Source organism: Macaca thibetana, chromosome 6 (assembly GCF_024542745.1).
Source record: "Macaca thibetana thibetana isolate TM-01 chromosome 6, ASM2454274v1, whole genome shotgun sequence".
Classification (NCBI taxonomy): Eukaryota; Metazoa; Chordata; class Mammalia; order Primates; family Cercopithecidae; genus Macaca; species Macaca thibetana.
The window spans coordinates 27,787,336-27,810,225 of record NC_065583.1 but is presented as its reverse complement, the minus strand read 5'-3'; the positions used below and the strand labels follow the sequence as shown (position 1 = coordinate 27,810,225).

General features: G+C 41.7%; 1 protein-coding gene and 1 long non-coding RNA gene across 2 annotated transcripts in view; one reads left to right on the top strand and one right to left on the bottom strand.

The window, feature by feature from the left end:
• Positions 1 to 22,890, top strand: part of LOC126956755 (ubiquitin-conjugating enzyme E2 L3-like) — a 1,010,865-nt gene that overhangs the window by 243,925 nt on the left and 744,050 nt on the right. The window lies entirely within an intron of this gene.
• On the bottom strand, positions 9,434 to 20,978 carry LOC126956765 (uncharacterized). The gene is made up of 4 exons (XR_007726467.1): positions 20,897 to 20,978; positions 20,187 to 20,360; positions 17,549 to 17,794; positions 9,434 to 9,469 (listed from the first exon to the last, which is right to left on the bottom strand). It is a non-coding gene; the product is annotated as an uncharacterized LOC126956765 (long non-coding RNA).

The following is a 22,890-nucleotide window of genomic DNA, read 5'->3' as shown; positions in this document are numbered from 1 at the left end:
CTCCGCCTCATCCTGACCTCAGCCGGTTCTGTTCTGTGAACTGATTTTGTCAATGTAGAGAAGATATAAAGGTCTGGCTCTTTAAGAAAGCAGAGGGTGGGGTGGGGGGTTATGAAACATGTATTCCCTTGAAAAAAGAGCCCTGAGTCAGTGAGATAAGAATAGCCAGAAGAGCAGTTCTACATCTAGGAATGTACTTGGGGGTAATAATCAGAGAAGCACACAAATGATTGTGGGCATTGACATTTCTTACCATGTAATATATAATAGCAAAATACTAAAATTATCCAAGTCCAATAACAGAAGACTGGTTAAATAATATAATCCCTTATATAAAAGAACCATGGTTTATTTTACCAATAAAACCCATACATTTAAAGCATGTTTTATGATAAGGCGGAAATAGTCAAGGATGTAATAGACACTTTGATTTTCTCCCCACCATTCAGTTCATTCTTTCTGTTTTATATGGCCACAAAATATTTGGAGAGATTGAACTCATCTCCAAAAGGGCTCTAATTTCTCTAAGCCGGTGTGGTTCTCAAAGTGTGGCCTCTGGACCAGCAACATTAGCACCACCTGGAAGCTTGTTACAAATACAAATTCTTGGGCACCATCTTGATCTACTAAACCAGAAACACTGGAGGTGGAGCCCAGAAATCCATGTTTTAACAAGGCTTCAAAAGGCTTCAAAAGGATGCTGATGTGTGGTCAAATTTAAGAACCATGGATCTAGGCCATCTTGGTAAACCAATCTCTTACAGCTTGGTTCGGGAATGAGCACATTACTCAACAGGGGCCAAAGAGACATGAATGACAATTTGCTGGGAACTTCTGGGAAAGGTTTTTCCATGCTTAAGGGAGTCAATAGGAAGAAACAAGCCTTCTTCTCCTGGCCTCCTTTGTGTACAGATGTGATGCCTGGGATTGCTGAAGCCATGTTGCCTTATAAATTAAAGCAGAAACTGATGGAGGAGAAGACAACAGAGCTGAGAGACACAAAATGGAGGCAGAGCCACTGGGTTAAGGGAATCCTAAATTCTATGCTACTTCTGGATTTTCAGTAATGTAAGCTAATCTCTTTCTTCATTTTAATCCCAGTTTGAGTTGATTATTTCATCACTTGTAGTTACAAATTCTCATCTGCTACACGGTGTAATACTAAGCTTTAAACACATATATAGGGAAAAAACACTGGAAGAAAAGATATTTAACATATAAATCCTTGTTTTATCTAGGTCAAAGGGTTATAAAACAGGGTTATTTTCCATGTATTTTTACAACTTTTTGATAATAATTACTTTTATAATCATAAAATATATTTAAAGATAATAGTTGGAGGAGGTTATTTTAAATGTGTTCCTTTTAAAAGAGAGTCAAGAACCACTAAAACAACAGAAGAGATCATGAAGACAAGTAGTATGGGACCTGGGCAGATGGCAAACCAAAGGAACCAAGAATACAGAGTACTCAGAATTAGTAGCAGTGAGGTGTTAAAGAGATAATTAACACTTATATTCCAAATAGCAGCTGAATATAAATGAGAACAGATGGGGCTCAATAGCTATGAAAAGACCCAGGGCAGCACAAAGATAAACAAGCAAATATTTAGAGAAAAGAGATTTATAATTAGGAGCACTGTGCTCAATTTGTGCCAGAGGTTTCATTTCCTTTAACCCTTGCTCCAACTCAGTTATTCCAGATTTATGACAATTAGCTACCTATATTCCTAGTATCTATCGCTTATTATACCTCTTAGCTACCTATATTCCTAGTATCTATCGCTTATTATACCTAACAAGTATTGCATGCTTACTATATACCAACCACTGAATATATATTATCTCACTTAATTCTCTTTGAGGTAGGTACTATTCAGGTTAGGTTGCTAAAGCTTAGAGTGGCTAGCGCCTTATCCAAATTTACATATGTGGAAAATGATGAAGCTGAAATTTAAACTGTTCTGACTCCAGAACCTGCCTGCCTGCCTCTATGCTACCATGGCAACCAACAAATGTTTGTGGAATAATAAATGTCATTGTACACATTACCTTGCTTTATGTGCTACTGTCAAAATAAACACTTCAAAGCCTTCTCACTCTTTGTTATCTGTGAAGCCTAAACACTCCTGGTCAGAGACAAATGCAATTATTGAATGGGCACCCCTGATGAAAGGCCATTTAGAGCCTCCCAAAGGACAGAAGAGAGAAAACCTGAAGCTTGGAGCTCTGGACAGACAGTAAGTTAGATAAATATATTTTCAGGGTTCAGAGTTAGTGAGCTCCAATGAGGGATCACCTATCATTTCATGGACATGATGAGAATTACCTAGAAAGGATTGAAAGAATCTCAGCCTGCAACTCAAGCCCCATTTATGGATGGGTACTACTTAAGGAGTAAATTGAACCAGATCAAGAGAAGCTGAAAAAAAAAAAGAATATCTGTCTAAACAGGAAAGCAACTCAAAAAAAAAGAGTGAAGATTAATGGGGTAGACAGATGCATCATTAACCTATTCTCTCCCTAGATGCAGTTGTCCCACTAGCAGCTCCTTTCCAAGAGGACAGATTCTGAATGAAGCCACCACACTCCAGCATGGGTGACAGAGCACAACTCCACCTCAAAAAGAGAAAAAGAGAGCGAAGCATTATGGTAACCACACGATGCTCAGGAGGAACTAGTGCGTCCTGGGCCCCTACTTCCTTATATCTAATGAGACTTGGCTGTCTTCTTCGAGTGTACCCCCAGCCTGGGGTACAGCACCAGGAAAGAAAGCCTAGCCAGAGAAGCTTTCACAGTCTCATTGTTACTACTCTGAAAAACAATATGGATGACACGGTACCACCAGTTTCCCTGGCTCCAGCAAAGTTGGTGCTTGAAGCCACATCCACTATAATTGTCACTGAAAACTACTTGGAGACAGAGCCTGCTCTTGGCTGAGACATGCAGAGAAGGAACAGGGCAGAGAAGAACTTTGCTTGTAGGGAAATAAAAAGGTAGCATCAGGACCCTGAGAGCCAGCTGGCTTTTAAACAATTAAGATCACTTGGGAAAACAAAAGTTATATCTTACTATACTTTCTACTATGACAGTTCTAACTGGGGTTTTCTGGCTTTCTGTTTGGCAATGGGTTTGGCCATTTAGGAGGTTGATGATCAAGAGGATTCTAGAATTATGGTGGGGGAAATGAACAATCTAATCTACCATACTGGATTATAAATTCAAATGTACAGAGACTAGGTGTGTTTTATTCACCAGTGTATACTCACCAGAGTAGGGAATGAATGGACACATGCATACTAACTTTCTAGAAATGCCTTAGAATCTCAGGTTGGAAAGTGACCTGAAAATATCTACCTCAGCCTCCATAAAATTAGGGACCCCTTTTACAACATCCTTGGCAAGAGTGCATCCCATGTCAACCAGCTCACTAATCCTTTACTTCACTCTAGGAAACATATTTCATATTCAGATGGCTATGATTTTTTATTCACCCTTACCCTGAACAAAAATCTTTCCTTCTTCCTGAAAATTGGAGACCCTGGTCCTCATTCTACTCTCTGGGAAGCCAAAAGTAAGTCAAGGCCAAAATATCAGACCATTTTAACAAGCCATCCCTTTGCATATCAATTGTCTTGACTCTACTCCAAGTTTAATATACCCTGTTCCTTTAACAATGTTTGATATTATTCCAAGTTCCCTGGCCATAGCATTTCCAATATTCCTTAGATCCAACATGTGACCTAAAGAATATTAGTATCCAAGTGTTACCCAGTCAGTTTAGAATGGAGCAGGACTATCCAATCCCTGGTCTGAAGAGTCTTGACATAATTCCAGCCCAAAATGAGATAAGCATTTAGTCAGCAGAAAAGACTATTTAAAAATTACCTATGAATAAGCCCCCTAATGCTGAAACATTTGTTCACTCATTCAGCAAGCATTTACTGAGGACCTAATACATGCCATGCGCTGTACCAGATGGTGAATATACAGAGATCATTCCCACCACTGTAAAACTTGATTATAGTATACAATGGAAGCTACTGAAGGCTTTCAAAAAAAAAAAAAGGAAAAATAAATAAAAATTATTTTATCATTACTCAATTCCTTTCCTATCAAATGATCAATATGCCTAGGATCTTCTTGGTACCCATCTTATTTTCATGACCTTTTAACACTCTGGCCCAAGAACCCTCATTTAGTGTGGGGTAGTGAGTGGAAAGGGCATTTGCCTGGATATCAGAACTTGATTCTAGTCTTGGCTTTGCCAGTAATTTGCTTTGCAACTTTAGTTTTGTCTATTTCCTATTGACTAATCTGTTCATTAAAAAGGTAGTACTAGATCACTAAGACTTATTCTGAAATATTTTGTTTATCCCTACAGTAGCTATGTCTTTAAGCACCTTCAGGTGAAAAATGAAATCGCTTTCAGAAATAGGGTGCTCCCACTGTCATTGGTTTTCAAATGCAGCTAACTCCTCCTCTCTTTTCCTACACACAGATATTCCTTCGAGCCTCAAGGATAAAGGACATGTTTTTTTACACCCACAATATACAATTTATTACTAAGTCCTGATGTTTCTGCCTCCAAACACATAACTGAAATTCATCCTCAGCCCAGTGCAGTGGCTCACGCCTGTAATCCCAGCACTTTGGGATCCTGAGGTGGGTGGATAACGAGGTCAGGAGTTCCAGACTGGCCTGATCAACATAGTGAAACCCTCTCTCTACTAAAAATACAAAAATTAGCTGATGTGGTGGTACGCACCTGTAATCCCAGCAACTCGGGAGGCTGAGGCAGGAGAATCACTTGAACCCAGGAGGTGGAGGTTGCAGTGAACTGAGATCTAGCCACTGCACTCCAGCGTGGGTGACAGAGCACGACTCCACCTCAAAAAAAAAAGAAAAAGAAAAAGAAATTCATTATCTTGGCTCTTTAACCCAAATACTGTGCTACCTCCTCAATGGTCTTCTCACTATTGCCTTTCCACCCTGCAATGCATTCTCTGCACATAGCCAGACTGCTCTTCTTAAAACTTAAATCATGCCCCTCAACCCCTGAGAATCCTCTAGTGACTTCCTACAGCAGCCAAAATAGAATCCAAACTCCTTTCCTTAGCTTACAAGTCCTTTCCGAACTAGCCCTGCCTCCTTCTTTGTTAGCATCTTGCACCTTTCCCTCCCTTGTTCCGTATGTACCACCCTCCCCGGGCTCTTCCCGTCTATTCCACACACCTAGTTCTCTTATTCGAATCTCTTTGTACTTCCTGTTTCCTTTACTGAGAATGCTCTTTCCCCAGTCCTTGGCATGGCATCCTGCCTTCTCTTTTAGGCTTATGCTTCTAAACAATCACCTCAGAAGCTTCTCCTGACCACTCCATCTAAAGAAAAATCAACCAATCCCCATCTCTCTCTCTTCCTCCCTACCTTACATACATGCATGGATGCATACGCCATATACACATGCACCCACACAAACACATGATCATGATCATTTCTCTGTGTTTATTTGTATCAAAGTACTAGCCAACCTGTAATTATCTTGTTAGTTTATTTGTTTGGCATCTCTCTGCTCCACTAGAAAAAGTTCCATGAGAGCAAGAACCTGGTCTGTCACTCGATTCCCAGTGTTTTGAAGAATATCTGGCCAATAGCGGACACTTAAACGTTTGTTAAATGAGTAATGCATGAACCAATGAATAAGTGAAGGGATGAATGCCACTCTCATTTAATGCCTTTTAATACTTGGATGGGAGACAGGGAAGGGAAGGGTGGAAATGGAAAAGATAAAGGATATTGAAGAAAGAGTGATGACCGTGATGGTGAGAGTTTAGGAAAACATGACAGGGAGCAGTAATCAGCCCTCAAAGTTGTACTCAACATAAGAAAGGAAGTTATACACTTCTAACAACCAGGGATGTCCAACCAAGATATGGGCTGCCTTGTAAGTGAGTCAGTCCCGTAGGATGTGCAGAAGAAGCTGTATGGCCACCACCAGGGCTATTGCAGAAGGGATTTATGCATCTTGAGATTGGACGAGGTGTCTTTAAACAATGAGCTCATGGCTAGAGCAGTCCCAGGCCAGAGAGCATGGGAACACTAAACCCCTGCCGAGGAGCTTCCTCCTCCAGTAAATACACAATGTATGTTTCATTAGTTTATCTGCTCCAGGAGAACTATCTCTTTGTGCCCTCAGCAATGAGATTCTGCTAATTGAAAACACTTCATTCTATCTGCTTGAGAGGATTGGACTAAACTAGGCTATTGAAATGTAGCACATCCCTAACTGGGGCAGGGGAGCCACAGTGGAGCAGAAGCCTAGACAGTCTAGGCAGAGGGTGACAAGAAATGCATTTCATTTCAGGCACTATTTCAGAGAGGCTAAAATTTCCAGTCTTTAGAGAATGCATTTCAGATAAACAGTCCTCCCAGTTAGGGAAAACATTTTTCCCCTTCGCCTTGGAATGATTCATTTAAACAATGATAAAAATAGGGCCTCTCCAGGCCGTGAACCTGCTTGTAGGGAGATCAGATTTTAACCCAACAATTTTGCTTCTGAAAGAGGCATTCATTGGTATGTGAACTATGGATGGTAAGGTTAAGACCTAGGCCAGGAAAAAGGAGCACACATCAGAATTCAAGGCAGCAGTAGTAACAGCAAAAAGCAATAACAACAAAACACGGTATGCCAATCTCTGTGATAACTTCTCTGCCACATTGTCTTCTTTCATACATTCCAAGAACAAGTGCCACTGTGATCCCATTTTACAGACTAGAAAACTGAGCCCCTAGAGTTAAGAGACTTGGCCAGGGTCACAAAGCTAGAAAGTCATGGAGGAGGCTCAGCCTCTGGTCTGCCTCCAGAGCTAGGGCTCAAAATGAAATGTGTTCATAGATCACACAAAAACTTGTCAAAATGCAGATTCAAATGCTGCAGGTCTGGGCCAGGGCCTGAGATTCTGCAATTCTAACATGTTCTAAGGTAATGCTGATATGCTGGTCCATGAACCACACTTTGAGGAACAAGATTGTAGGGACAAAAGCAAAGATGGCACCTAAATGTACCCAGAAATGTTCTTAATTTACCACTAAGGCACATAAATCTTAAATAAAGGAAATAAAAGCTGGTTTGTTTTTTGGTTCAATTCTCTGCCTTGAAGGCATTAGATGTTAAAGGCTGTAACCTACTGCTCACCTTAGCCCAGAAAAGATTTGTCACACTGTTCTCCAACCCGGCCCCTTTTTCCTCTTAAAAAGGAACCAGCAGTTGGCAATACATAAGGAGACAAACACAATTAAACCCCAAAGAAAAAAATCCCACAGCCCTTCCATTTCAATTAGAATCAGCGGCTGTTGGAAATGGGCAAATTTAGAGCTGTAATACCAACGGAAACAGTGAATTCTCAATTGTGATCAAAGGCTTCATTTAGCAGGCTGAAAAGCAAGCATGAGCTTAATTGAACAAGAGAGAGATCGCCTCCAAAGCAGCCAGGCATAATCAAATAGCATTGAAAAATATAATGCATCAGATGGAGAGGAATTAGCCCTAGGTTCCAAATGCCCTTGCCTGACCTATAGATCCCAGCTTCAGGGGAGAGAGACCTCAGCGGTTACCTGGTCCAATTCCCCATCTTATTCACTTTAGGCCAGGAGTTTCAAAATCTTTGGCTGTAGTGCACAGTTCAAAATATATTTTACACCCAACCCAGTGTACAGGCACCATCTATAGATGAATCTCTTTAAGTAAAAGCTTCACAATATGATATGCATTTTTTTAATGTGTAAAGTACCTGCTCTTTTTTCCTGTTTTTCAGTGCTCAAGAGCTGTGGAATTGATTTCAAGACCCACTAATGGGCCATGACCCATAGTTTGAAAAACACTGTGTTAGATCATCCCACTTAAGTGCACAACCAGCCCCTTCATCTTACAAGTAAGAGAGATAGACATTAAACAAATGATCACACAGTTACATATCTAAAAGGACAAATTGAAGAGAAAGTAAAAAGGTAGAACAGGGATGTGATGGAGATAACAGGGGGAAATATTTTGGACCAGAAGGATGGCTGGAATGAGTCAGGAAAAGTCTCTCTTGAAAGATACTTTAAGCTGGGACTAAACAATGAATATAGAGTAGCCAGGCACAAAAAAGAAAGAGGGGTCTCTTTAAACATCTCTTGTTCTGGGAAATGTACGGTTATCTATGGCAACCGCACGTGGTAATAGCAGCAGTAGCAGCAGCAGCATCTGCCCAACCCAGATTCATCAAGTTTTACTATTGTCAGAAGCTGAGCCAAGTGCTTCACAAGGCTACTGGAGCTTAAGGGAACCGACTGCCTGGTTTGAATCCCACCTCCACCCTTTACAAGGTATCTGATTTGGGGCCAGATAGTTCAGTTTTCTCATCTGTGGAGAAGGGATTATTCATCATGCATGCCTCATCACATTGTTACTAGGATTAAATGAGTTAACACAAGTTAAGGAGCTTAGAACAATTCCTGGTGCATGGTAAGTACAAAATAAATTGCTAAATAAGGGGATGTGGACTTGAAATCTTCAACAACTTGCTTCAGGCAAGCACCACCTGTCTATTGGCACCAGAAAAGAAACCCATTTGCCATCCCTGAACTAGCTGGTTTCCAAGAGGTATTTTGGTTTATTTTGTTTTTTCCATAACAGTATTATAAACCTAGTGGGGGCAGAGGGCTGAAGTCCTAAACTCGGCAGAGACCTACAGACAAAGGAGATAAGGAGAAAGGGAATGAATCTGATTCCCTGCTCCTAATTGCCATCTCAGGGCCTGCATTCACCACTATTCTCTCTCCTGCCTGATGAATTTCCCAGTTCAGCACCAAGGATACAGTTGATTTCTCCAGAGAACTATATTAATGAAATTACAGTATGTTTACTTGATGCAGAAAACCTCTGGATAGATAGTAAATTAGTGGCCTCACAATGTTGAAAAATCTTCAAGCTTTCAAGAGGCCTAAACAGATCCAAAATGCCAGGTTCAAGTCATATCAATAATTAAAATTAAATTATCATGCTGAACTGAAAGTCATCTCCAATATAACATTTTTAAAAATGGTTCTCCAAAGAAGAACTCTATCTTGGCTTCAGGGAGGCATCTATCATACACCCATGGAATCAGAGACAAAAAAGCAAGCTGTGTCCATTGTGCACATGCTACAGCTAATTCCTCAGGATGGGCAAGAATAGAGAGGTTTGGCGGGGCATACAAAAACACTCATTGCTGGGGAGAGGCAATGAAAATGAGGAGCAAACCTGATATTTGTAGGTTTACTGTTTACATCCATCTTCCCAAGTTGTCCACTCATTGTCTCTGCAAAGTAGGAAAGGCTGAGACTTTCAGTCCCATTATGCAGATAAGGAAACTGAGGCTTTTAGTGGTATAGTGGCTGGAGTCAAGACACATGGCCAGTAAGTGGTGCAGATGGGATGAATATTCATCCTGGAGTAAAGGAAAGATAGGGAGAATGGAAAGAAGTAGAAAAAAGGAAATTGGCATGCCTGTCTTAATAGCAGATGATATAAAATTTAAACACAAAAGACATGTTTGGGACAACTCAGCAAATTCACACAAAAATAGTAGTTATTAAAATTATGCTTGTGCCTATGCACTCTTGGAAGATGCTTATGATGTTATTATACTGCTATTAACATAAAAATACTTACCGTTAGCCAAAACTTTACCATGGGCTAAAGACCTGTCTAAACACTTTATATGAATTAAGAATTCTCCATTTAATCCTTATAAAAACTTTACAAGGTAGAAGCTATCATTTTATAGTCGAGCTATCATTTTATAGTCATTTTATACCCAAGTTCAGAGAGGTAGGTTATTTGTGAAACACACACAGCTAGTGAGTCTAGGTCTGATGGCCACGCCCAAACCCCTAGTCACTTCAATATGCTGTCTTCCTAGAGACCGGGTGGAAAGAGGTGAGCATTAGTTGCACCAAGCTGTAGCAAATGGATGAATCCATATCAACCAAGTATTAAACTGAATGCACACAGTTCCGATGTGCCCCAGCAGGCCCCTTTTTGAGCTAATGAAATGGTAACTTCTGTTATTTGCTTGACAAATATTTATTAAGCACCGACTATGTGTCAAGCCCTGTGCTAACACTGGGAATATAGCAGTAAGTACATCAATAAAACTCTCTGCCCTCATGAAATTTTCACAGGGTACAGGAGCAGATAAAAACAAAACAAGTGATATAAATATTATGTTAGCTGGTACCAAGTACTGCAGAGAAAATTTAAGCAGGAATGGGAGATAGGAAGCAATTTTTAAAGAAGGATGCCCAGGAAAGGCCTCACTGAGAAAAGTGACCTTTGGGTAATGTCTTGAAACAGATGATGCAGTGAGCTGTGTTGATATCTAGGGAAAGAACATTCTAGATAAAAGGAGAGCAAGAGCAACGCCTCTGCAGTGGGAACAATACAGAAGAGCAGGTGGCTGGGATGGAGTTTTGAAGGAAATGAGGTCAGAGGACACGGGGCCAGGACATGTGGGGCCCAAGGGGCCATTATTAGGACTTGGGCTGTGAGTGAGATGGGAGCCATTGGAGGTTTCGCAGAGGAGTGACAAGATCTAAGATCCAACTCACCTTTATATGATAACTCTGGCTGCCATTTAGACAACAGACTCAATGGTCAAGGGTGGGAGCGGGGAGACCAGTAGGGAGGTGAGAGGTGATGGCAGCTCATTACTAATGATTATTATGATATGAGCATGATTCTTTACTTTTTACCAGTACCTTAATATAAATTATTTCACTTAATCTCCATTTAAATAAAGAAAAGGAGACTATGGCTTGTTGAAGTGACTTGCTATGTGGTTTGCTTAAAGTCCTTCAGCAAGTTAGTGGCAGAGCTGAATCTTAAATCTGGAATGTTTTTACTTCTCATGCAGTTCTCAAGTCCCATCTGATCTTCATCTCCCACGCAATTGCCTTGCCTCTGACTTCTGTGGGCTCAGATGATATCCAATTGACCATCATGGCCAGCCAAAGAGCCTGACTATAAATATCACTGATAAGTATCTGGTAACCAGCAGACAGGTGGCAGAACCCACACATCACAAGGAACAGAATCCAAAAAAGGAAAAGTCATCATCAAGCTCTGTCCTCACAAGGGCATGAGCCTCCTGAACAACGCATAACAGGAAAGGAGGGCAGGGGGCTCTTAGAATGTCAATTGATGTTTATTCAGCACTTCTGTATGCTCAGAACAATATTAGATGCCATTTCAGAGAAAGAAAGGAAGAAAATTCTCTGTTGTCAAGGAGATTATAATTCAGTGGGGAAAGAAGACACGCATTTGTGGGTAAGAAAGACAACGCAACTGAGCAGATGAGGTGTCACGCACAGACCGAGTGCTCAGGGTTTCAGAGCTCAAGGAGTTCTGTGAAGGTTGAGGAGATTAGACAAGTCTCCAGGGAAGGGGAGGAAAAAATCTTGAGGAAGAAAACTTCTGGATCCTTTCCAAAGGTAGTCACCAAATTCTATAATCTAAGTGCTTCTAACCATCTCAGGAAAGCCTTCAAACATCGCCTACAGTCTTGGTGTGCCACACAACTTTAGTGGGTCTATGTTTACTTTCCACATTGCTTTGCCCCTTTGAGGGGTCCCCAACATGCATGCCACCAGAAGAGGGATTTTAATCATGAAGGCCAAGAAGTTGAAGCCAAGGAGAGCTCCTTACAAGATGGCCAATAGGGAATTTAAAACGTCCAAATGAGGATGGTCTGTAGTGGCTGTCTAGTCCAGGGATCAAAAAACTATGGCCCACGGGCTGGCCTCTTGTTTTATTAAAACACAGCCATGCTCTTTCATTGACATATTGTCTATGGCTGCTTTCACACTAGAACAGCAGAGATCAGTCATTGCAGCAGAGACTGCGTGGCCCTCAGAGCCTAAAATTATTTATTTTCTGGCCCTTTAGGAAACACCTGCTGACCCCTGTTCTAGTTCAACGCCTTTATTCTAGAGGCATGAAAACAGAAGCCCAGAGAGGTTAAGAAGATTGGCCAAGGTTATTGGGTGAGTTCAAGTGTTGTCCAGCCTAGAATAGGAAAAGTAAAGTGAGAATAAGTCATCCTTCATTCATTTGGTTATTCACTCAGCAATTTTTTTATCATCACCGTGGGCCAGGCACAGGGTAAGAATACTGCAGTGCATAATGCAGATAAAGCTCCTGCCCTCTGGGTTCCTGTTTGAGGGAGGAGGGGAAGGATATTTTTAAAAGTGAAGAAAATAACTACAAAGTATGCAGACTGCTATAAAAGAAACTAACAGAGGGAAGGGACAGGATGTAAATTGCAGAAGAGAGGGAAATATTTTAGACAAGGAATCAGGAAAGACCTTTCTGAGGAGGTGATGTTAGAACTGGGCAGCGAGTGATAAAAGCCATGAAGAGTAGGTGGAAGGGCATTCATGCAGAGGGAATAGCAACTGCAAAGTCTCTGAGGCAGCAACAAGCTTGGCATGTATAGGGAACAGCAAGTAGGTGCATATGGCCAGAGAAGGGTGATAAAGGACAAGAGTGGTATGAAGTAAGGACAGAGGTGAGCCAGTTCCTGTGGGTGGTGGCGACTATCTCCTGAGCATATTTTTACTGCAGTTACATCATCACCATCATTTTCATCATCCCCATAATGAGGTTCTAGGAAGCCCAGGAAGGGAACATGTGGTACCTGTATTTGCATGCTGTAGAAAGCAGTGCTGGGTATAGTTCCCTCCTAGCCAGGGGCTGTATAGCACTTTCAATGATTGTAAGGGCATATTTCACCTTCCTCAGACCACGAGACAGACAGCCCACTAGTTAGTCATTTGGAGTCTTCAACACCTGGATTTGAATCCCTACTCTTCCTGACCTTGCACAAGTAGCTTACGTGTTTCTGAGCCTTCAGTAATTGGAGGTAATTGTACCTACTTCCTTGGGTTGTAAGAGGAATTAGATAAGACAAAGTGGGTAGAGCTTAGCCTTTGCTCAGTGCTTGGGACATGCTCAACAGTTTGATAAGTATTTATTATTATTAGTGGGATACGCACTGGTAGAACTTGCTACTGCATCTCAATCTTTGTGTGCCAAAGAGACAGAAATTTCTCACTGCTGTCAAGTTATCAAATACATGGGTAGAAAAACCAAATTCCAGAGAAGCCAAATGACCAGCCCAAGGCAATGAAGGAGAAGGGTCGCACGATGACTCAGCCCTTCAGCGCCCACCCAGCTGCTCACTACATTTCACCAACACAGCAGCCTGAGTTGTACTTTGACCATTCACCTCCAAGCAAATACCACTGTACTTTGAAAACAAGGGTGGGAAGGGACCAAAGAAGTCCTTTGAACAGCCCTGCAGCATTCAAAAGAGTCCTTATAATGTACCTGCTATATATCACGGGTACAAAGACGAATGGTCCATGCTCACTGTACCCTTGAGGAATTCACAGGCTTGTGGAGAAGACAGTTATAAAATTATAATCTTAAGGGTAATCTGCCTATCAAATGGAATAATTTACTCAGCTCAGGGGGTCAGGGACAGGAACCAGAGAGAAAGTGACACCTGAGCTGACTCTTGAAAGGTATTGAGTAAACCAGAAGGAGATTGGCTTGGCTGAGCAGAGAGTAATAAGACTGAAAAGCACAGCTCGTGGAGGGCCTAAACCCCTGAACCAAGGAGATTGGCTTGATGGGCAAAAATGAGGCATTGAGCAGGGAATAACCTGCTCAGAGTGACATTTGGCAAGGTCACTCTGGGTGCAGGCTACAAGGATGTGAGGGAGCAGGACCAGAAACAGAACAACCAGTTCTGAGCAAGTCCAGGCAAGAAGCAACAAAGACCTGAGCTATAACCATAAGGGAGGGGAAGGAAAGAAGAGACCGGTTCTGGAGCCTCTGGTGAGGAGAATCTGCACCATGTAGTGACAGCTGGATGCTAAGACGAAGAAGAGAGAGAAGAGGCAACTGCTGAGCTGGGTCTGCCTTTCACCAAGTGGGGAAATGGAGAGAAAGGGTAGGTAGGAGCAGGGAAGGAAGGCAGAGTTCATCACAGAAAAAGAAGCAATCAAGCATGGTGCTTTCCAATGGTTTTTTTTTTTTTTTCTTTTTTATTGGTGATAATACTTTCAAACTTCTGTGACAAAAACCAGATGAAATGAGAGATGCCCCAGGTGAAGGGGAGGAAGGAACAGAGGCCGTTCCTCTCCTCACAGACCCCAGGGAAATGAGAGCCATTCAACTCCTTGGATCTTTGATCTGATGAAGTGGAAGCTGAGTTCTTAAGACCAGGAGAATGCAGTTTGAAAATTGCTGCTGTAAAGAAAAAAACAAATCATTCCATTAAAAAGTGGGCAACTGATATGAATAGATATTTCTCAAAACAAGATATACAAATGGCCGAAAAAGGTATGAAAAGATACTCAAAATTACTAATCATTAGGGAAATGCAAATTAAAACCACAATGAGACACCACCTCACTCCTGCCAGAACGGCCATTATTAAAAAGGCAAAAAACAATAGATGTTGGCATAGACATGGATGTGGTGAATATGGAATGCTTATACACTGCTGGTGGGAATGTAAATTAGTACAACTGGAAAACAGTACAGAGATTTCTCAAAGAAATAAAAGCAGATCTAACATTCCATCCAGCAGTTCCACTACCAGGTATCTATCCAAAGGAAAAGAAGTCATCATATCAAAAAGACACCAGTACACATATGTTTATTGCAGCACAATTCACGGTTGCAAAGATATGGAACCAGCCTAAGTGCCCATCAACTGATGAGTGGATAAAGAAAATGTGGGCTGGGCATGGTGGCTCACGCCTGCAATCCCAGCACTTTGGGAGGTTGAGGCGGGCAGATTGCTTGATCCCAGGAGTTCAAGACCAGCCTGGGCAACATGGTGAAACCTTCATCTCTACCAAAAATACAAAGAAGAAAAAAATTAGCCGCATGTGGTGCCATGCACCTGTAGTCCCACCTACTTGGGAGGCTGAGGTGGGAGGATCCCTTGGGCCCAGGAGGCGGAGGTTGCAGTGAGCTGAGATTGCACCACTGCACTCCAGCCTGGAGCAAGGCCTTGTCTCAAAAAACAGAAAGAACTAAAAAAGAAAATGTGGTATATACACACCATGAAATACTATTCAGCCATACAGAAGAATGAAATAATGTCCTTTGCAGCAATCTGGAGCTAGTGGCTATTATTCTAAGTGAGTAACTCAGGAATGGAAAAACAAACACCGCATGTTCCTACTTATAAGTGAGAGCTAAGCTATGGGTACACAAAGGCAAACAGAGTGGTATAATGGACATTGGAGTCTCAGAAGCAGGGTTTTGGAAAGTGGGTGAGGGATAAAAACTGCATAGTGGGTACAAGGTACACTACTTAGGTGATGGGTGCACTAAAATCTTAGGCTTCACCACCATACAATTCATCCATGAAACCAAAAACCACTTGTACCCTTACAGCTTTTGAAATGTTTAAAAAGAAAAAGAAAGAAAAAGTAACCTTGTGGTGTGTGAGCCAATAGGAGGCCACAGAGGAAAGGGCCAGGAGCCAAGAGCAATTGCAACAAATCCAAACTAGAACGAGGGCTTTGGAACCATTTTCCACCCTCCACTACCCAATAGCATATAGTCCATCTTCTATCCCTCCTCACAAAATTATGAAAGTGATAAGACCCAAATCTACATTACAAAAGAGGCCGGAGCTTTGGCCCTCTCTGCCCCATCTCTGTAATCGTTCTGTTCCTGAACAGGACCTTGCTAGCCTTTCCCTTCTACTTCCCCAGGCCCACCTTGTTGACTGAAACCACCCCAGATCCCACAACAGTCTGGACCCCTCCGCCAGCCCAGCCACCCCAGCACAGACAGCATGAGAGCTGCTGCTGTGTCTCTGCTACCACTATTCCAGGCTGCCTTTCTGTTTTCCCTGGGCCTGATTATTGTAAGCTGCCTCTGAGGCCCCACAGGGCTGGGCCCAGTGTTATCTCCTATGTACAGTCACCGCCTTGTTAAAAGGCAATCAGAGGAACTGACTTTAATAAATGTTAACACCCTCAATGTGAAGTCTGGCAATTAAAACCCCTCCCCAGGACCTCTGAAACAGGCCTGTGGAAAATCCCCCATCTTAATAAGCTCCTATCACCAGAGGACACTGAGAGAAAGCAGGGATAAGAAGGAGGCATTAAAACTTTCAAAGGGGAGGGAAGCACCAGGAAAGGCACCTTCCTCCATTTCTCATCCCTCCCTCTGGGGATCCCACTCCAGGCCAGTTTCATCCAACAAGTCTGAGAAGCAAAAACAGGCAGTCGAGAAGGCCTCAGGGATCATCTTATTCAGTGGTGTTTAGATTTTTGGTGAATTAGACTCACCTGGAGGGCTCCTTAAAACACAGATTGCCAGGGTTTAGTTTCTGATTCAGTGGATCTGGGGTAGGGCCTGAGAATTTGCATGTCTAGCAAGCGCTCAAGTGCTGCTGCCACTAATGGTTCAGGGACCACAGTTTGAGAACCACTGATCTAGCCCAATACTGTCATATTACAGATGGGGAAACTGAGGCCCAGAGAGATAGGAACTTGTTCAAGATATCTCCAGTTAGCACACCCCATCTGAAAGGATCAAAGCAAATCTCTTGAGAGCAATTCCCAATTGTATGTTTTAAATTCTTTTATTCTCCATAGAATTTAAAACATTGTGTTTATTAACAGTCATCACCATTGTCACCATTATCCTGAAATGAGACCTGTGATGTCAAAGCAAGAAATTGTTGGTAGTTGGCATGCCAAGTAACAGGACAGCCTGCCTCATCAATACACAGGAAGCCAAATTGGAAAAGAGTTTTCCTAAGTGAGTTCTTTGACAAGATTTCCTTTCTTTCTTCTTCCTTTAGATCACATTAGAGACAGGTTAGATTAGATTTAGGTCCAAATTGGATTTCAGGGCCCTTAGACATCACTTAGTCCCCTGATCACCCAAACAAAAACACATGCCATCATATTATTCTTATCACTTATTAGTGTCTGAAATTCATACTTATTTGTTTTCTTGCTTCCCACAATCTCCTCCACTAAAACCCATGTTCATGAGAGGATGGATATTCTCAGTGCCTGGCATTTCCAGGCTTTTAATAATTATTTGTTGATTAACTAACTGAATGAGAACCATATTAGCTAGGAAAGGATTCATTAATCTGATGAATTTATTGACATTTGGCAGGAATTTGAGTCCTGAGGCTATATAGTCTGAGAAAGATGTGATCAGGTAGAAGGCAGGAAGGTTACCCTGGCACCAAGATCCCAAGAGGCAGCAGAAAAAAATGTTGCCACAATGGAAAAGAGATTCTAAGGGCCAATCCCAGCCACTGTCCCTTACCCCCGCAACACACACACAAGCTCTCACACATATTTTCACACATGCCCCACACTCTGCCTCCCAAGAAAAACAGCTTAGCAGCTGAGCTATCCAAATCACACCATAAAGATCCCAGACAGGGGGAAAGATCATCCATTATAATTACCGTGTAGGAGCTTTCATATGGCACCCTGCTAAGAGCAGGGAAGCAAGACAGATCAGAACAGACAGCTTATTAAATTATCCAGTGCATCAACTCAATGAACACTTCCAAATGGTTTTCTTTTCCTCTTTTTTTTCTATCCGCGAGTTTTTAATGTTTGCTCTCCTTTCTCCACTGTTTAGGATTCCTCTTAGGTGTTTGGATCACTACTTTCCTTCTGCTGGCTGCTGTCTCTTATCATCCACCTTCCTGAATCATTCACATAGTGTGGGAGATACAGCATGTCATGTTGCAGAGTGGACTCAGCTTTTGAAGTTAGAAGATCCACGTTTGGTCTTGGTTCTTCTGTGTGATCCTGGGCATGCTATGAACTTGCCTGAGCTGTGGGTTCCTTAAAGGTAAAATAAGGGTGATAGCACAACTCAGTTTGGGGCAGAGATTAGAGGGGATGATATATAGCAGCCCACTTTCCAAACTGCCAAAAGAGGAACAAGTGTGAGCTGCCAGGACTATGTCAGATGGATTTTTGGCCTTTGTCTAAGGCACAAAGTCATTTGACAAGTGCTAGGAAGAGGTCCTCTGCCTCCGGATAGCTCTACAGAAATGCACTACACAAGAGCTTTCAAATTGATTAGCAAATATCCACCTTGAAAATGCAAATAGACAGGTGAAAAAACACATCTGTCTACCTTCCAGTCATCCTCACTTTACTGTGACTCTGATTAAAAGCATTCCTTTCCATGAAAGGGCTAAATGAGCCCTGCCTGGATGAAAGAATGAATCATCTGGTAGTTTGGGCAAGCAGGAAGGAAATGTTCGAGCCTGGGAATACTACAAAAGTGAGTTTGTTAGAATCTGGGTGGCTATAAAGAGAAGTGAAATTCTCTAAGCCCCAGTTTCCTCATCTGTAAAATGAAGGTAATAGTACCTACCTAGAGTCATTATTAGAATTAAATAAGACATAGTATGAACCACTTAGCATGAGCATAGCACAAAAAAGAACTTAGTGAAACTTAACTACCACTACAGTTACTAAGAGTGGTATCATTATTATAATAACATTTATTTTTATTACTACTACTACTAGCTGTCAATAAGCAGCATATGGCCCTCTGAACCTTGTTTGGAAAGATGCTTATCTTTCAAAGCCTCTTTTGTGTCATTAATCTGTTGCTGTTTAATAAAGCACCTCAAACTTGATGGCCTAAAATAACCATCATTTATTTTGCTTATGAATCCGTAATTTAGGCAGGACCTAGGGGAATGGCTTACTTCTGCTATATATGGCATCAGCTGGGGTAGCTCATCTGAAGACTAGAGGATCTAGTTTCAAGATCACTCACTTATACTGCTTAAAAAAAAATGGTACTACCTCTTGGCTGGGACCTCAGCCAAGGATATGGGTTTCAGTTCCTCTTAATGAGTTGGTTGGGCTTCTAAACAGCACGGTGACTGGGTTGCAAGAGGGAGCTTCTCAATAAGATAAAAGAACATGGCATTTTTATGATTTAGCCTCAGAAGTCACATTATGTTCCTTCCTCTGTACTCTGTCCAGGCAGTCACAAAGATGCACCCAAGTTCAAGGGGAGGGGACACAGACCCTACCTCTTCATGTAGGAGTGTTAAGATTCTAGAAAAACATGTGGGATGGAAAATACTGTTGCAGCCTTCTTTAGAAAATCTGCCATACCTCTCAGGAAAGTCTTCCTGAATTCTTCACCCTCACCAGTTACATGATCTCCTTTGGTGTCCAACTTTCTTGTACCACTCACATTACCCTGAAATGTTCAGCACGGTCTTTCTATTTTCCCAGTATCCAAAATAAATGGCATGGAGATGGTGGCAGAAGAACGAAATAGAGATGCTTTACAATTTGATCTTGCTATCACTGTTTGGACACAGACAGCTCTGGAATATACTTTTATTCATTTAGAACCTTTAAACCTCTCAATTTCCTCATCTATGAAACAAGGAATAATAGTAATGACACCTCAATGAATTTTTTGAGAAAATTATATTAAGCACATCTAACTTCATGAAGCACTTAACTTACATTAGTAAACCTGGCTTTTAAGAGTTAGCACAAAAATGTTAGCTATTATGACACCACTAAGTTGGGATTTGCGACAATTCATACAGAAAATAGATTTTTCTTACCTTTAGAACTTCTTTGTGTTATAACTAGTGAAAATTAAAGGTGGAGAAAATGTCAGGGAATGAAGCAGGGAGGAAAGATATCGTAAATATTTATGGTACGGCTCTTTTAAGCCTTTCACGTAGAGGAGGTGGGGCTTGTATGGCATCCTCTAAGCTGAGTCCATTTTGGAGAGGTAGTGGAAGGGTGGAAGAGCATGAATGAGTTAAGAAAACTGGGCCAGTCTGAAGGGTCTGAAGGAGTCACATCAAGCAGAGAGTGCCCTGCCATGCCCAGCCAGACCACACAAAGAAGAAGATGACATTTCAGATGCCCTTCAGCTCAGCAAGTCTCTACTCCTCCATTAGCAGAGGTTCTTTGGCACAAAGAGAACCTCTTAAGCTACAAAGGGAACTTAATGGAAAGGTGCTGGAATGTTCCAGAAGAAAGGAGGTGGGCTGGCTCCAGGGGCCTGGGCAGCAGGGAAGGCTGTGTGGGCCTTCTTACCAGAACATTGCCGTGGAATGGGATTTGGCTCCAGGGACCACCACGATCAGAGTCTTTCCACCCCAAGTTTCCAATTCCCAATGTCTTACCCTGGGTTAATCAGCTATGGCAGGGGAAGCAGGATCCCACAGGATGGGAGTGGCTGCTGTTAGCTCATTCTACATAAAGAGACAACTGTAGAGAAAGAAAACGAGGCAGAATTGACACAGAGAGGCAGCAGTGGGCAGGGATCCCCAACATAGAAAAGGTCCTGGCCAGCCTCCTCCTCTCTCTCCATTGTCACAAAAACTGCTCTGCACTGGGTGTCGCGGTGGAGTTCCAGAGAATTTAATAAGCAAAATGTGTTTATTATTCATCTATCATGTGCCAGACAGTGTGTTTAGCACTACACGTACAGAAACGAACAGACACTCCATTTTACAGCACGGGATATACTTAGTGGTTAAGAGCCCCCAACTGGGAATGACAAAGATCAGTGTTCGAATTCCAGTTCTACCCCTTATGCATTGTGTAAATTTGGCCCTGTTTCCTCAAGCTACAGTGAAGACTGGCTAATAATTGTGCCTACCTTACAGGTCATTATAGTTCATTACAAGGATTTAACAAGAGAAGGTAGACAGCCCTCACACGATGCCTTACACCTAGTGAGCACTGAATATACTTGACTGTAAAAAAAAAAAAAAAAAAAAGGACTTCCTTGCCAACTCTACCTGTCAGTGCTAGAAGAGACTGTATATTCTTATTCCAGGGTATAGGCAGATGTCCTGCCCATTGGGATCCAGCCCCACAAACATCAGAATCACCTAGGAAACCAGTTAACAGTGCAACCCCCAGCCTTGCTCCCAGATTGTCTGATTCAGGACATCAGGAGAAAGGTCTGGAATCTACATTTAAAGCTTCCCCTCACAATCTAAGTGATTTTAATACACAGTTATTATGAGTACCAGTGTTCTAGACTAGAAAATCCTGTTACTTAAAGGCAAGGAAACTGACAACGACGGAAAAAAAACAATTCGACTTAAGATCTCACAATAAGAATTACTGGGCAAATTAGTTTTCTATTGTTGTGTAACAAATCACCACAGACTTAGTGGCTTAAAACAATATGGTAAAACTATTTTTTCCTAGTTTCTGTAGGTCAGAAGTCTAGGCATAAGATGGCTGAGCCCTCTGCTCTTTGATCCCAAAAGGCTGAAATTAAGGTGTTGAGCTGCCATCCTTTCTACAGCTCAAGGATCCCCTTTCAAGCTCTTATGGTTGTAGGCAGAATTCCATTTCTTGGGGTTATAGGACTAAGGGCTCTGTTTCATGCTGGCTATCAGCCAGGGTTCACTCTCAACTCCTAGAGGCACTCTCTAGCCTTACCATGTGGCCCCCTCCATCTCTAAAAGCCAGCAATGGAGAATCTTCTCACATTGAGTCCTCCTCATGTTTTGAATCTCCCACTTTTCCTGTCTTTAACCTCTAGACTCAGATGTAAAGGGCCGATATGTAGTTAGGTGAGGCCCACCCATTTGGTTAACTCAAAGTCAACCAGTTAGTACCCTTTATAACAGCTACACAATCCCTTTTGCTGTACGCCATAACACAACCCTGGGAGTGACAGCCTGTGATAATCACAAGTTTTGTCTACATTCAAGGCAAGGAGATTTTACAAGGGTGAGGGTCATGGGAGGTCATTTTAGAATTCTGCCTACTACACGGGGAATATAATCTAAAACTTAGACAAAACACAGCTTGTCAGTCATGCAGAAGTCACCACCCCTTACATTACAGCAATAGCTTCCTAACTCCTAAATGAACATTTGTACCTCCAAACCAAATAATACAAGAAAAGCTCATCGATGTAAGATGTAGCTTATAACTGTTATTTCAAAGCATTCTAAGCATGTAGGCTGTCGACAAATTGAACAGACACTTTCTTTGGTGTATCTAGGTGAAAAAATGACAGTTGAGCTTACTCACCAACCCTGGCCTGTGTCCAACAAACACAACTGAAATGGAACTTAAACTGACCATCCAAGCCAACCACTCACAAAATCAAGTGCTCAAACAGAAACAGATGGGAATGACAAAGGAATCTAACCTAGTACAAGTTGAGTTTATTTTGTCTGAAATGCTTAAGACCGGGAGCATTGCAAATTTTGGATTTTTTTTTTATTTTGGAATGTTCACATTATACTTACCAGTCTCCCTAATCTGAAAATGCTCCCATGAACATTTCCTTTGAGCATCATGTCAGAATTCCATAAGTTTTGAATTTTGGAGCATTTCAGATTTCAGATTTTTGAAGTAAGGATACTCCATCTGTACCTCCTATGTACTTAGCACAATCTTTGTACATTATCTTATTTAAGAGTTAAGACAGTCTCAAGAAATAGACATTATTATTCCTATTATAAATAAAGAATATGAGATCTTTGGGAAAAAAATTACAGGTAGTAAGAGGTAGCATCGGGATTAAACCTAGGTCAGGTCAGTCTAACTTCAAACTACATATTCTATCCACAGATCCAATATTAATAAATGTTGGTTATTTTCTCTATTACCTCAATCATACAATATATTTTTAAGACAAACAAAAAATCTCCACCAGCAAAACAAGGCAGTGTCCCTCATGCAGTCTTAAAAAATAAGAACTACATTTTGTTCCTGCCCCAAGTAAAACTAAATCTTTCCAACAGTGTCAGATGTATTACTAATT